This window comes from Capsicum annuum, chromosome 4 (assembly GCF_002878395.1).
Source record: "Capsicum annuum cultivar UCD-10X-F1 chromosome 4, UCD10Xv1.1, whole genome shotgun sequence".
NCBI lineage: Eukaryota > Viridiplantae > Streptophyta > Magnoliopsida > Solanales > Solanaceae > Capsicum > Capsicum annuum.
Window position 1 is genome coordinate 58,607,413 of NC_061114.1, and position 13,157 is coordinate 58,620,569.

General features: G+C 35.1%; 1 non-coding gene across 1 annotated transcript; it reads left to right on the top strand.

Moving 5' to 3' along the window:
• The first annotated feature begins 9,718 nt into the window (after positions 1–9,718).
• Positions 9,719–9,825, top strand: LOC124898282. The gene has a single exon (XR_007055257.1). It is a non-coding gene; the product is annotated as a small nucleolar RNA R71 (small nucleolar RNA).
• Positions 9,826–13,157: the final 3,332 nt, after the last annotated feature.

Consider the following 13,157-nt stretch of genomic DNA (forward strand, 5'->3'; position numbering starts at 1 on the left):
AAAAAGGCAAAATAACGCCAAAAGGTAGACGGAGAGGGCATTTTAGGCCTAGTAGGTAGACAGGAAGGGCATTTTAATGCCTAATAGATAGACAAAAATGGCATTTTTTGCCCAATAAGCTAGACGGGGGGGGGGGCATTTTTACACCATTTCATATAGTTGAAGGATATTTTAGGCCGTTTTCCGTAATAAAAATAATGAATGAATAAATGATTAAAATAATAAATAAAATGATTGCAATAATTATAGAAGGTAGAAATACAATAAAGAAAATAAAAACAGTAAAAAAAAGCCCAAAAAACTAAAGAAGAATAAAGGAGCAATGAATGGTATTACAGCTACCAAAATTTAAAATATAATAAAGAAAAAAAGATGTACTAAAGGTTAAGGTTGTTCGAAACCAAACCATATCAGATAAGATAACCTCAAAATTGACTTGTTGACTTATTGATATTGGTACTAAAGGTTAGGATTTCTCAACATTGAACAGTATCTAATAAGCTAATCGGAAAACTGACAAGTTGGCTAATTGGTATTGGTTTTTCAGATAAACGATTAATGAATTGATTAAATTTTTATAATTAACGTCTTATTGGTATGGGGGTGGATTACTCAATTTTCTTATTGAATAAAATGTTAACCAATTAAAAATTACCATATATACTTATACTTTTCCATCTAAATATATAAAATACATATTATATTAATATACAAATATAAACTCTAAACCTAATGTATCTAAATACTACCATAATAACCTAATTCCCATTATTAACCCTAATAAAAAATAAAGAGTAAACTTATTAGGAGTAATATATACAGATTTCTACCTCTTTCGACTTTTAGGAGAATGATAGGATGATGGGTGAAAGTGGGGATTCAAATCGATTAAGTCAATCTAAAACAACTGAAACTCAGTGGACTATTGCTAAAAGAAGGAAAAAAAGTTCTAATGTGTGAAATCTATTTATAAAAATTTCTAATTTTTAATGTATAGAAGCTCTTGTCTAGATTGTTTTATTTTGAGCTAAGGTTCTATCAGAAATAACTTCTCTATCTCATTTAAGAGGTAGTAGTATGAACTATGTACACTTACCCTCCCCAAACCCCACTTGGTGGGAATATACTAGGTATGTTGTTGCTATTGTTGTTGAAGGTACAAAAGCAAAATGTGATGAATATTCTTTCAAGTCAAGAGATGGTACGTCCACTCTTCTTTGTCATCAAGTGATGTATCCTAAGTGTCCTTCTAGTGTTGACACAAAAATCAAATATGGTTTTGAAAGCTATTCCCGGGGATAGTAAATGTGACATAATTGTTGTGTCTTGGAAATTTGACCAAGAAGAGTATAGGAAGGCTTTATATAGTATGGTGATAATTGATGAGATTCCTTTTATCTTTGTTAAAAACAAAATTTTTAGATGTTTAAGAAACTAATACAACCTCATTTTTGGATCGCTTCCCCTAGTACTGTCACTAGTGATTGTTTTAATCTTTATAAAAAAGAAACACAAAAGCTGAACAAGTATTTTATGAAAACCAAATAAATAATGGAATATGAGTGACAAAATTAAAGGTAAAGATATGGCGAATGGTATTGGTAGGTACTTACGTGAGTGCGGAAGAAATAAAATATTCATTATCATTGAAGATAATGAGGGCTCTGATGATGTAACAAAATAATTATCTAAGTATTTGACAAAGATTGAAACTAATTTGATGAATGGAGATCACCTCCATCTGAGATGTATTGCACACATAATGAATATTTTTTTCCAATATGGTTTGAAATAAAGTTATGTCTATTAAACATGTTAGACATGCGGTGATATGTGTTAATCAATCTCCTGCCAGGTTGAAAAGGTTTCAAGAAAGTTGTGATGATGAACAACTTATTTACAATAAAACTTTATACTTAGATGTTCCTACTAGGTGGAACTCCACCTACCTAATATTGAGTTGGGTTGTTGAATTTGATAATGCATTTACAAATCATGTTTCTCGTGAAATTAGCATGAGACATTATAATGAGAATTCTCATATTAAAGTTGGAGTAACTGCTGGTTAACTTTTGCGTAGTGATTGGGTGCATGCGAAAAGAATTACGAATTTTCTTGAAATCTTTTTTATTCACTATAAAAATATCTGAATCACTTATGTTACATCTCATATTTATTTTCTTGAAATTGGTGTGGTTGTTGTTTATTTGAATTAATTAATTGCAAGTGAAGATACTGATTTAAGTAATATCACAGGTGATGACACTCACCTATACCATTTAAAGTAGTGGAGGATACTCGTTGTCAGTATCCCAACTCGCATTGAGATCAAATCCACAAGGAGTGAAAGTTAGATTTTTAATCTTGTGGGTAATTAATTCCTACTAAGATAATACCCAAAGTAAAGTAAATGACATAATTAAAAATGGGAGGAGTTCTTGGGTAAGGGAGAATGTTTATCACTAGTAACTTGAGTTCACAAAATAAACAACAAACTTTAATTTAACTCCGATATTTGAAGAACTTAGGATTATGTCTCCCTAAGAGCAACTTAAGTCTGGATGTGTGAGATTTGATGCACATGCTAGTAAGTTATTAATGTGGTAGACTAGTTCTAGGACCCATGAGTCTAATTTCACAATAAAACCCTACAAATTTCACTTGTTCACCCTTTTGGGTACCTAACAAGTGTGACAATCATATTCACCCACTACCTCAATTTAAGCATTCCTATTTCTAGGATGATACCCAAGGTAAAGTCAACAACAAAGTCACCCTTATTTCTAAGATAGTGAAAATGAGTAAACTAAACCTAATAATTGTATACTATTACCTTGGTTTCCGCATCCCTCTTTCAAGGATGATGAGGATTCCTAAAATGCACCCAAATCCCTCTTTCAAGAATAGTTTAGACTTTCAAGAGCATGGGGTTTTCACCCACAAACCCATGTGGGCATTTGGGGTCTTCACCCACAAATCCCAACCAATTAAATCAAGCAATTGTATTACCCATGATCATATAACTAGCATGTACACAAATACATCATAACCCACACCTAAATTACATCTTAGTTAACATAATCTTAAGACTAAAAGATTTAGCTACTCATGAAGAAAAGAGAGAAACATATACCAAATCGATTGTTCAAGGCATCCATTCTTCACACATACCAAAACCAAAATGTCCAAATCAAATGTACAGTTATTGCCTAATTTAGGATTTCAAATTCAAATTCAAAGTGTTGCTAGTCTCTACAATGCCCAAAATGGGAAAGAGTTTTAAGCTTTGAAAGGATTTGGGGTCAGTTGCTGAAAATTATGAAACTGATCCTAAGCTAAATCTAGCGTGACCCCGATCACAGCAGATTTATCACGGTCGTAGCTACTGCAACGTTGTGTAGATCAATGCAATTATGATTGTTGATCATCTTAATTGTCTGTGAGCACATCCCTCAAGCCGCGATCATGGTAACTGAGGATTATTTCTGCTCTAGATCTTACATCTGCACTTACTTGCTCTTCCTTTGATCCCTTTTAGCTCAAGTACACATCTTTCAAACTCATAACCTAGATGCCTACAAAATATGGATATTATCGCATATAATCATATATAGGTTTCTTTTATTGATTTTAAACATGGTAATGTGCACGAATGTCAAGTGTAAAAGAATAGTAAATTCACCACTCATCAAACGCCCCCCAACTTAAAGTTTTGCTTGTCCTCAAGCAACACTACCCCTTACCATGAGACTATGCACATTTATTCCCACATTGAATGACCCAAATGATCATAATGACTTCAAGCTTAGTTTACACCACAATTTAGCTCTTTAAAAATGGGTAAAAACTATTTTCATAACATCCCTCAACATAAAATGTAATTTTTCAAGGATGCAAAAGACTTCAAATAACGACAATGTAATAATCACCGGTACTCCAAGAATGACTAACTTTTTGACCTCAACTAGACTGTACTCTTTTTGTCCTCTTTTCTCAGAAGATGACAAAATCACCCACTTCAACTTGTTCATATGCCTCCTCACAAGAAGAAAAATTTCATAAACCAAGCTACCAAGTATACAATAAGGAATTTAAGTGTAAAACTCTCTCCCTCACAAGAACCATGAATGCTAAAAGTACCATGTCATAGGCTTACCCCTATTTTCAATTTCCACTACAATGAAAATACTAGGTTGGGAATCATGAAGGGTTTTTTGTTCTTGTAACGTAGGTTCAGGGTAGGGTAGGATATCTTTTAGGAAAAACTTGGATAAACCTCCTTGAACATCTACATCACCCAATTCCATCTAACTTTTGATCATGGGCCACTTCTTTTGTTTTCACTCTTTACACATGTGCCTACTTTTTATTTTCTTGGTTCACCCATTTTTCTTTTCATTTCTTTTTATTTCACTCTTTGTGCTTCTCTTTCCTTTGTTGGATTGTTTATTTTTCTTATTATTTATTCTCAATGCTTAAGCTTAAAGGCACCCACTTACAACTTCATGGCCCAATGTTACCTCTTTTAATCATCACCACCCCCTACTTAGGCCTTTAGCCTCAAGTTGTAATTTTTAGTTCAAGGAAGGTAGGGATCAAAAGAAGGATAAAGATTGAAAGGCTCACGACTTGTAATATGTTTGCCAAAGAAAGGCCTAAACTCTCAAAGTGGGTGACTAAGGATAACATCCTTGAAAGGGTAGAAATTTTTTGGCTAAGTTGGACTTCCAACATTGCAAAGATAGCCTAAGATCCTCTCCCCAACCAAGTAGAATCAAAATTTTTCCTCGAAAGACTAATGGGGAAAGTTCTAGATGGTACAAGTACACATGAGATTTGGAAAAATAAGATCACCACACACGGCATGTAAAATTCTCCAAGAAGGTTCAATTGCCCCGACCCCTAAGGATAAAAAAATAGAGTATCTCCTAATTTTCACAAATCTAAATTTCTGAGTCACAAACAGAGAAAAAGTTTGTTACAAGGTTGCTCACGTCCATACCCTCGATTTTAGAAAAATTTTAGACGAAGGGGGGATGTTTACTTTGCATGGGCACCACACATGATTTACTAATTATGGCACCAACCCAAGCCTTAATCTCACATTGTGGTTTTCATATGGGCAAACCAACCATATAGCTACACAATATTCTCCATAGGTATAAATGCGATCCCATAATCCAAAATGCTACAGGTACTCAAACTACCCTTGTATTTGTGACTTTGATGCCATGGGTATTCAGACTTACCCTGCATCCATGGCTCTAAACCCAAACACGATGCTTTCCCTCTAAGAACATCACCACTTAATATATAATAGAGAAAATCTCATTAGAATTTCCATTAGTAAACTAAAGAAAGAGTAAAAATCTAATAATAAAATCACTAATCCATTTAAATATGGGCACCATCAGAGTGCCCAAATATTAAAACCTAAATAAATAAACAAAAAGAAATAATTCATCAAAAAGAAATAAGAAAATATCCAAAAATATCAATAATAAAGGCCCAGATCTAATGAATACGGAGCCTGGTGCCCCTAACAAAATAGGTGGTAGTGTCCTCACTACATAAATAATCAAGAATAAGGAGAGATAAGGGGGCTCCCTAAAATTAATCAAGAGTAGTTGTCACTCTCAGACTCTGCAACATTATTAGCCTCCAAAGGACCAGAACACTCGACTAGGGCATCATCATCACCTTCACTTGGGATGAAGGAGGTCAATCATGAGGTTTTAGAATATTTCAAAGGCCCTTTACCCCCTTTCACATCTTATTAAAGAACCTATCTCTCTTCTTCTCCCTCATGACCATCTTTTTATGTGCAACTGGAGATCACGATGTAATGCTGCTAAGGATAAGTAGGCTCTCTCAAGCCTAGTAATGGTAGCTCCCAATTTCTTCTAGTCCTTTTAATACTTTGCATAGTCATCCTGTGACACATATAAATATCGAGTGTTGAAGGGATCTTTCTGTCCCTAAGGCATACTTGACACAAGCTCCTTGATGGCCACAATATCAACTCCACTATATTTAAGAGGCCTAGTGGTGGATGGTCTACAAGACTCAGGCTCCTCACATGTTAACTTCCCAAGTTGATCTTTCTCTTTTTGTTTTTACTTAGTGCGCCCTCTCCTTGAATTATTAAAGAATAGATGGGGATACCAGGGTGCACCCAAGTATCCCTAGAGTATTCTTCAACCCCAGGTCTTCTAAAAAGCGTAACAATCAAAGAGGGGAAGAATAGATGTATACTACCTTGACTCTTGAAGAATGAAGAATTTCATATCAAAAATGTCAAGATGATCAACATTCAAAGGAATGTCATTTAGAATGCAAGCAACCATGCGGTCCCGCATGTCTGGGACTGATGTCATGAAGGTGCAAGGGGAGATTCAGTTGTATTTATGTTCAAACAAATTCGAGACTCAGAATTAAAGTCATTCATGTGGATGTTACTATTGGTTTCCACCTACGAGACTTCCTTTACAGGACATAATCTTTCTACCAACCATCTTCCCAGCTCACACTTTTTTTGTTGGAACTCCCCCGTGTTCGAATTAGGGAACCCATAGATATAGTTAATTTTCTCTACTCCAAAATTCGTTATTTTCCACTAGATCTTGATAGTCATGTTAGATGAGTCTGAGAAAGACACTACGCTAAGGTTGCCGAAGAATTCACGAACCCAATGCTCATTTTCCTTGCATGGATTCGGGGCAAAATAATTCTACTTTGTTGCCTCAAGCTTGCCATAAAATGCCGGGAGTTTTTCCAACACATTATCAAAACATATGCCTTTTTTTAGGAGTAGCTTTGTCCTTGGAGTATCACTATATTAGTGAGTGTGGTACTCGGATGCCATAAATTGGATGTAGTCAAATTTGTCCCTAAGATTATCCTGAAAAGCAACATATAACACACACAAACATCATTGACATTTCTATGAACAAAGTATGTTATGATACTTAACAAAGTCCATTAGATAGTTACTTGGTGGTGTTTATGCAAAAATTTGAAGTTCAATAGTTTTGTGCAGGGCAGAAAATCACACTCAATTACCGCAATTGCAGGCCATTAAGTCACGATCACAGTCCCAATGACCGAGATTGAGGTAACTAAGACCTATTTCAAACACATTTACCATGTTCAAAATTTTCAAATTTAAGGACCCAAGCATGTTCTATAAGAAAAGTCCACCTTAACAGCGCGGAACAAGTCTACTAGGTACTCAATTACACCCATAAAATGAAAAACCATTAGTGAGCATTCATTTTGGCACTATATCAAGCACTTGGAGTGAAATCTTTATTTTCCTCTATATCCACACATATTTTAGGTACTCAAGACCTCCCCACTTATGTGCACACCATAATCTAGCAGCTAAACACCACACAAGCACAATTTATGATATAATTAAGTATGAAAATCAAAGATTTAGGCCCTCTCTATAGGATGCATTATATGACCTATTTTTAATAATTAAAGTATGGATTCATGGCACCTACTAGGTAAGTGATGGAAGAGGGATACAAGGATATTATTGGAGAGCTCACAATCTTGGCTAGAAATGGGTCCAATCAGAGAGTAAAGTCGAAAATAAAGTGAGGGAAACGGGGGAATAAGATGGCTATATAGCTAAGATTAATGTAATTGAAGTCAAGTTCCCACGATTATGGACATGCGGGTAACTTCGATCGCAGTGATCATGGCAACTGAGGGAATTTATGCACCCCTATTTTCCCTTATTCAGCTCATTTCACAATTTGATAGATTTTCCTGTTGTTCAGTTCATAGTGCAAAAATTTCACACTTTTTTATTTTCAAGATCCTCCAACAAAATCAATCGTGCCACAAATACATCCATAAATGCATGGGTTATTTAATTTTCAAAACTAAAATCTACATAATAAAAGCAAAATTAAAGGATATAAGCCACTTTTGTGGCATTTGTGGGTTGCCTCCCACGTAGAGCCTTAGTTTACATCATGGAACAATGTCTTCCTTCTATCTCAAGTTGGGTCCTCTAAGGAAACCTCCAGCTCTTCTTTAATTTTAACATCAATCACTCATATCACATGAAGTTCCATAGGTTTCTTCTTTGTTTTGCATACTCATAAAAAGACCTCGTCATCATGAACTCTAAACCTTATTTCACTCAAATCTAAGTCAACAATGTCCTATGCGGTGGCCAAGAAAGGCCGACCAATAATGATGGGAACTTTTTGGTCCATTTTGTAATCCAAAACCACAAAGTCCGCTGGAAGTATAAATTTGTCCACCTTGACTAGAATATCAAACAAAATTCCGACCGGTATCTTAATAGATTGATATTCCATTAATAATCTCATATATGTTGGAGTTGGAGTAATCTATCTGAACTTTTTATCAATGGTAAAAGGCATGAGGTTTATACTTGCCCCAAGATCGCATAGATCTTTCACGAACATATGCGTTTCTACAGTACAAGGGTTTGTAAATTCCCTGGGATCTTCCTTCTTTTACACAATTTTGTTATTCATGATAGCACTACAACCATAGGTGACTTCAATTATATCACCTTTGATGAGCTTTTTCTTTAACATAAACTTCTTCATAAGCTTAGCGTATCCTGAGATTTCTTAGATTGATTCAAGCAACAGGATTTTGATAGATAGGTTTCTAAGCTTGGCCATGAATTTCTTGAGTTTATCACCCTCTTCTTTTATTTAAAGCCTACGAGGGAATGGGGGAGAGATTTGTATTGTAAGCATCCCATTACTTTGTGGTTTTTTATTTTCCACCACCTCTTTCAACTTCAACCGGTTCTTTTTCATCACTTTCATCTTGAGATTTTAGTGGTACTTCTTTTGACTTAACCTTAGGCATCTTTTCACCCAACTCTTCCTTTAAGTGATCATCAAGGGTCTCCCCACTCCTAGTGACTATTACTAAAACTTGAGGTTCATTCTTTGGGTTCATAATTGTGTCACAAGGAAGACCACCGTTTGTCCTAGTATTCAATTGGTTGGAAGTTTACCTAACAATTGCTTAATGGAGGCAGAGTGGGACAATAATATTTTGATGAAGCTGTAAAAATCACCTTTCATTATGCAAACCATATTGTTCGTTCCTTCCACTCTCATCAAGATCTTTTCTAAAACATCTTCAAGTTTGTACTTGTCGAGGTGAATGGAACTCGGATCTTTGTTATTTACCCAATCATGGGGAGGCATATAGAACTCATAGCCAATATCTCTATCCCTCCAATCATGATTACGTTTAGTCTATCCAACCTTGGTTCCCACCTTGCCTTTGATGGGCGAGGTGGGAACCCCCTGTATAGTTTGCCAAATACAAAGTCTCCTCATCAATATTTTTAGTCTCTTCATCATCTTCATAGGCTTTTTATGCCATGACATTCACCATTTTTATGAGTGCACCCATTACATGCTTTGTCAAAAGCTCTAGTTGCGTCATCATCTTAGTTATGTTCTCCTCTCATTCTTCATCTCATTTCCTTTGTTCCTTATCAAACAAGGATGTAGTAGGAGAACTCTTAGGAACCTTAACATCTAGATTATGCCATCCTAGGTTTTGTTTGGCAACCTCCTTAAGCAAATTAATTGTGGCATGATAATGCAACTTCACAAGAGAGCCTCCCCCCGCATTGTCCACCACGATTTTGTTGAGTGTGTCATGAGCATGATAGAAAATTTGGAGAAGTATCTTCTATGGGAAATTGTGGTTTGGACATTATGTTAGTTTTCCATTGAATCGTTCCCATACTTCATACAAACGCTTTCCATTCAATTGCCTAAAGTTGATGATTTCATCCCTCAATTAAATAATTTTGGATGGTAGGAAATACCATTCAATAAAGGCCATGGTGAGTTCATCCTATGAAGTGATAGACCGGTCAAGAAAGGACCTAGTGAGTTTATCCCATAATGTGATAGACCTGGTCGAAAGATATCGAAGCCATAATACCACCTCTCCCATTAGAGAAAATGAAAAGAAGATAATTCGGATGGACCTTGGGTTATGTGTGCGATATCAAAGGGTGCACACACCTCTAAAAAATTCTTTAAATAAAGGTTGGGGTCCTCATAAGCTTTCCTCACAAAAATTCCCTTCATATGCAACATGATGCTTGTGACATGAAACACACTGTTCCCATGAATTCGTGGGGTTCAGATGGCACTTGAACGACCAACATCATTGAGTTGCCCCTCATCATCAAGAGGGGCCTCAAAAGGCCTATCTTGATGACATTTCACTCTCATGGTTCTGTGTATGCTACGTAGTTCACCTATAAAGAAGCAAAAAAAAACAACCAAAATAAATAAATACCACTACGGGCATACCCTAAGTATCTTGGGATTGTGCCTACCTAAGAGCACCTTATGTGTGGATGTGTTAAATTTGATGCACATGCTAGTAAGTTACTAATGTGGTAGGCTTGGTCTAGGACCCTTGAATGTAATTTCACAATAAAACCTTACAAATTTCATTTGTTGACCATTTTCGGTACCTAAGAAGTGTGACAATCATATTCACCCACTACCTCAAATTGGGCATTCCTATTTCTAGGATGATACCCAAGGTAAAGTCAACTACAAAGTCACCCTCTTTTCTAAGATAGTGAAAATGAGTAAACTAAACCTAATAATTCTATACTATTGCCTTGGTTACCGTATCCCTCTTTCAAGAATGATAAGGATTCTTAAATTTCACCCAAGACCCTTTATCAAGGATGGTTTAGGCTTTCAAGAGCATGGAATTTTCACCCACAAACCCATAAATCCCAACCAATTTAATCAAGAAATAGTATTTCCAATTATCATCTAACTGGAATGTACATAAATACATCACAACCCACAACTAATTTACACCTTAGTTCAACATAATACCAAGACTAAAAGATTTAGCTAATCTTGAAGAGAAGAGATAAACATAAACCAAATGGGTTGTTCAAGGCATCCATTCTTCACAAATACAAAAAATAAATTCTCCAAATCAAATTTACAATTCTTTCCCAATTTAGGGTTTTAATTTCATATTCAAAGTGTTTCTAGCCTCTACAATGCCCGAAATGGGAAAAGATTTTAAGATTTTAAAGGATTTGTGGTCGGCTGCTGAAAATTATGAAACTGCCCCTGGGCTAAATCTCGGCCGAATGTGAACGCACCAGATTTTTCACGATTGTGGCTACCATCGTCACGGTTGCTGACCATCTTGACTGGCCATGATCGAAACCCTCAATCCATGATCACGGTAATTGAGACTATCTAGGTCTTCCAGCTGCACATTCTTTCTTTTCCTTTGATCTTTTATAGCTCAAGTCTACATCCTTCCATCTCATAACCTGTATGCCTGCAAAATGTGGATATTAGTGCATATAATCATACATAGTTCTCTTTTATTCATTCAAAACATGGTAATGTACATAAATGTCAAGTGTAAATGAGTGGTAAATTCCCCACTCAATAGGGAAGATGAAAGAAAAATTTGATAAGTATTGCGATGATCTAACAAAAATTAACAAGATAATTTTCATTTCATGTGTTGTAGATCCTTTTTACAGGCTTAATTCAGTTGGCTATGCACTTATAAAGATGTTTAGGGAAAATCAAGTTCTATATTTAAAAGCAATAGTAAAGAAATATAAGATTTCATTATTTAATTAATATGAAAAATGCAATTCAAAGAACTAGTGGTTGTTGTATCTTCACCTTACTCTTCACGGGAGACTTCTACTAAGATATTTTCTGGAAGTCAACTAAGTTCCCAAGGTACAGGACCTTTATATTCACTCATGCAAGATCTAAAGTAAAATAAAGCTATGAATGAAGGTGTATATGCTATAACATAGTTAGATAATTATTTTGAAAATGATACTAAAGAATTTAACATCTTACTCTGGTCGAAAATAAATGTAGAAAGATTTCCTCTTCTCGCTAAGATTTCTAATTTGAAGTATTGCATCTGAATTCATGTTTAGTATAGAAAGACAAATAATTGATTCATTTAGAAGTTCATTGACTCCTAAATTAGTGCAAGTTATAGTGTGTCTTTAAGATTGGCTTTGAAGTGAATAATTACAATAACTTGCTAGTGTTGAGGAAGATCTTGATAATCTCGAGCAAATTGAAAAAGGTGATAGTATTATCTTTATTGTGTGTTGTTGTAATATATTATTTTTATTTATTAGTTGACTCATTATATTCATAGTCTCTTTAGATTTAGCCTATGGGGAAATGACCCTACAGTGGTTGACGTGCAGTACAACTGTACAAGCCTACAAGACGACGATAACAAGCTTAGTATAAAAAATACAATTTGTTATGTTATGTCTAGTTGATATTCTGTTAGATATTAATTTGAGGTTTTTAATTCTTATGGGTACTTTGGCATTTTCAATTGATGTTGCTGCAAAAAAATAAATGTTTAACAATAAATAAAAAAATAAGTAAAGACATACCCCTCTATTCTACTTTTAACATACAATGAGATCTCAAACTCTACAAATAATCACTAACTAGTGAATTACAACATTATTGTATTTTTCAATCTTCAATTATCGTGTTTGTTAGGTGATCTTAGGTGTATTTATTCACCTAAGTGTCACTATCTATACATATTTAGCCTAGTTTTGAGGACAACTTTGTGTGCTTGATGAGTTGTTAATGGTATAATTGAGCATCTATGTGTTAAGGCTCACGTTTATAGTGTTTGTTGTCAAAACAAGTTTCGAATCAAATTGGTCACATAGAGTTTGGACGAGAAAACTAGTGTTACTAGCTTGAGTTATGTGTTGTTCTAGTGTATCTCGATGGACTCTGTTGTGTTGTGTTCACTAGTTCATGCCTTTTAATGATATAGGAGACCTTGTATGATGTTAAGATAAATTACCTAGAGAAAAATAAAGTTAACTGGGGTTGGAAAGGCATCCACAAAAATGCATAACTTAAAGGCAAGTGGAAGGAGTAAATTATTAAATAATCCATAAATTTTGAGCACAAGGGTGTTCCACGCCCTCAAACCTTTGATATAACGGTCTTCCACTCCCTAAGATATAATGTAGCTTGGACAAAAATGTATGCATTCACGTTTAGGGCGTGTCACAACCCTAAATATGCATAAACAAGGGCATGCCACGCCCAAGGGTCAGTTTC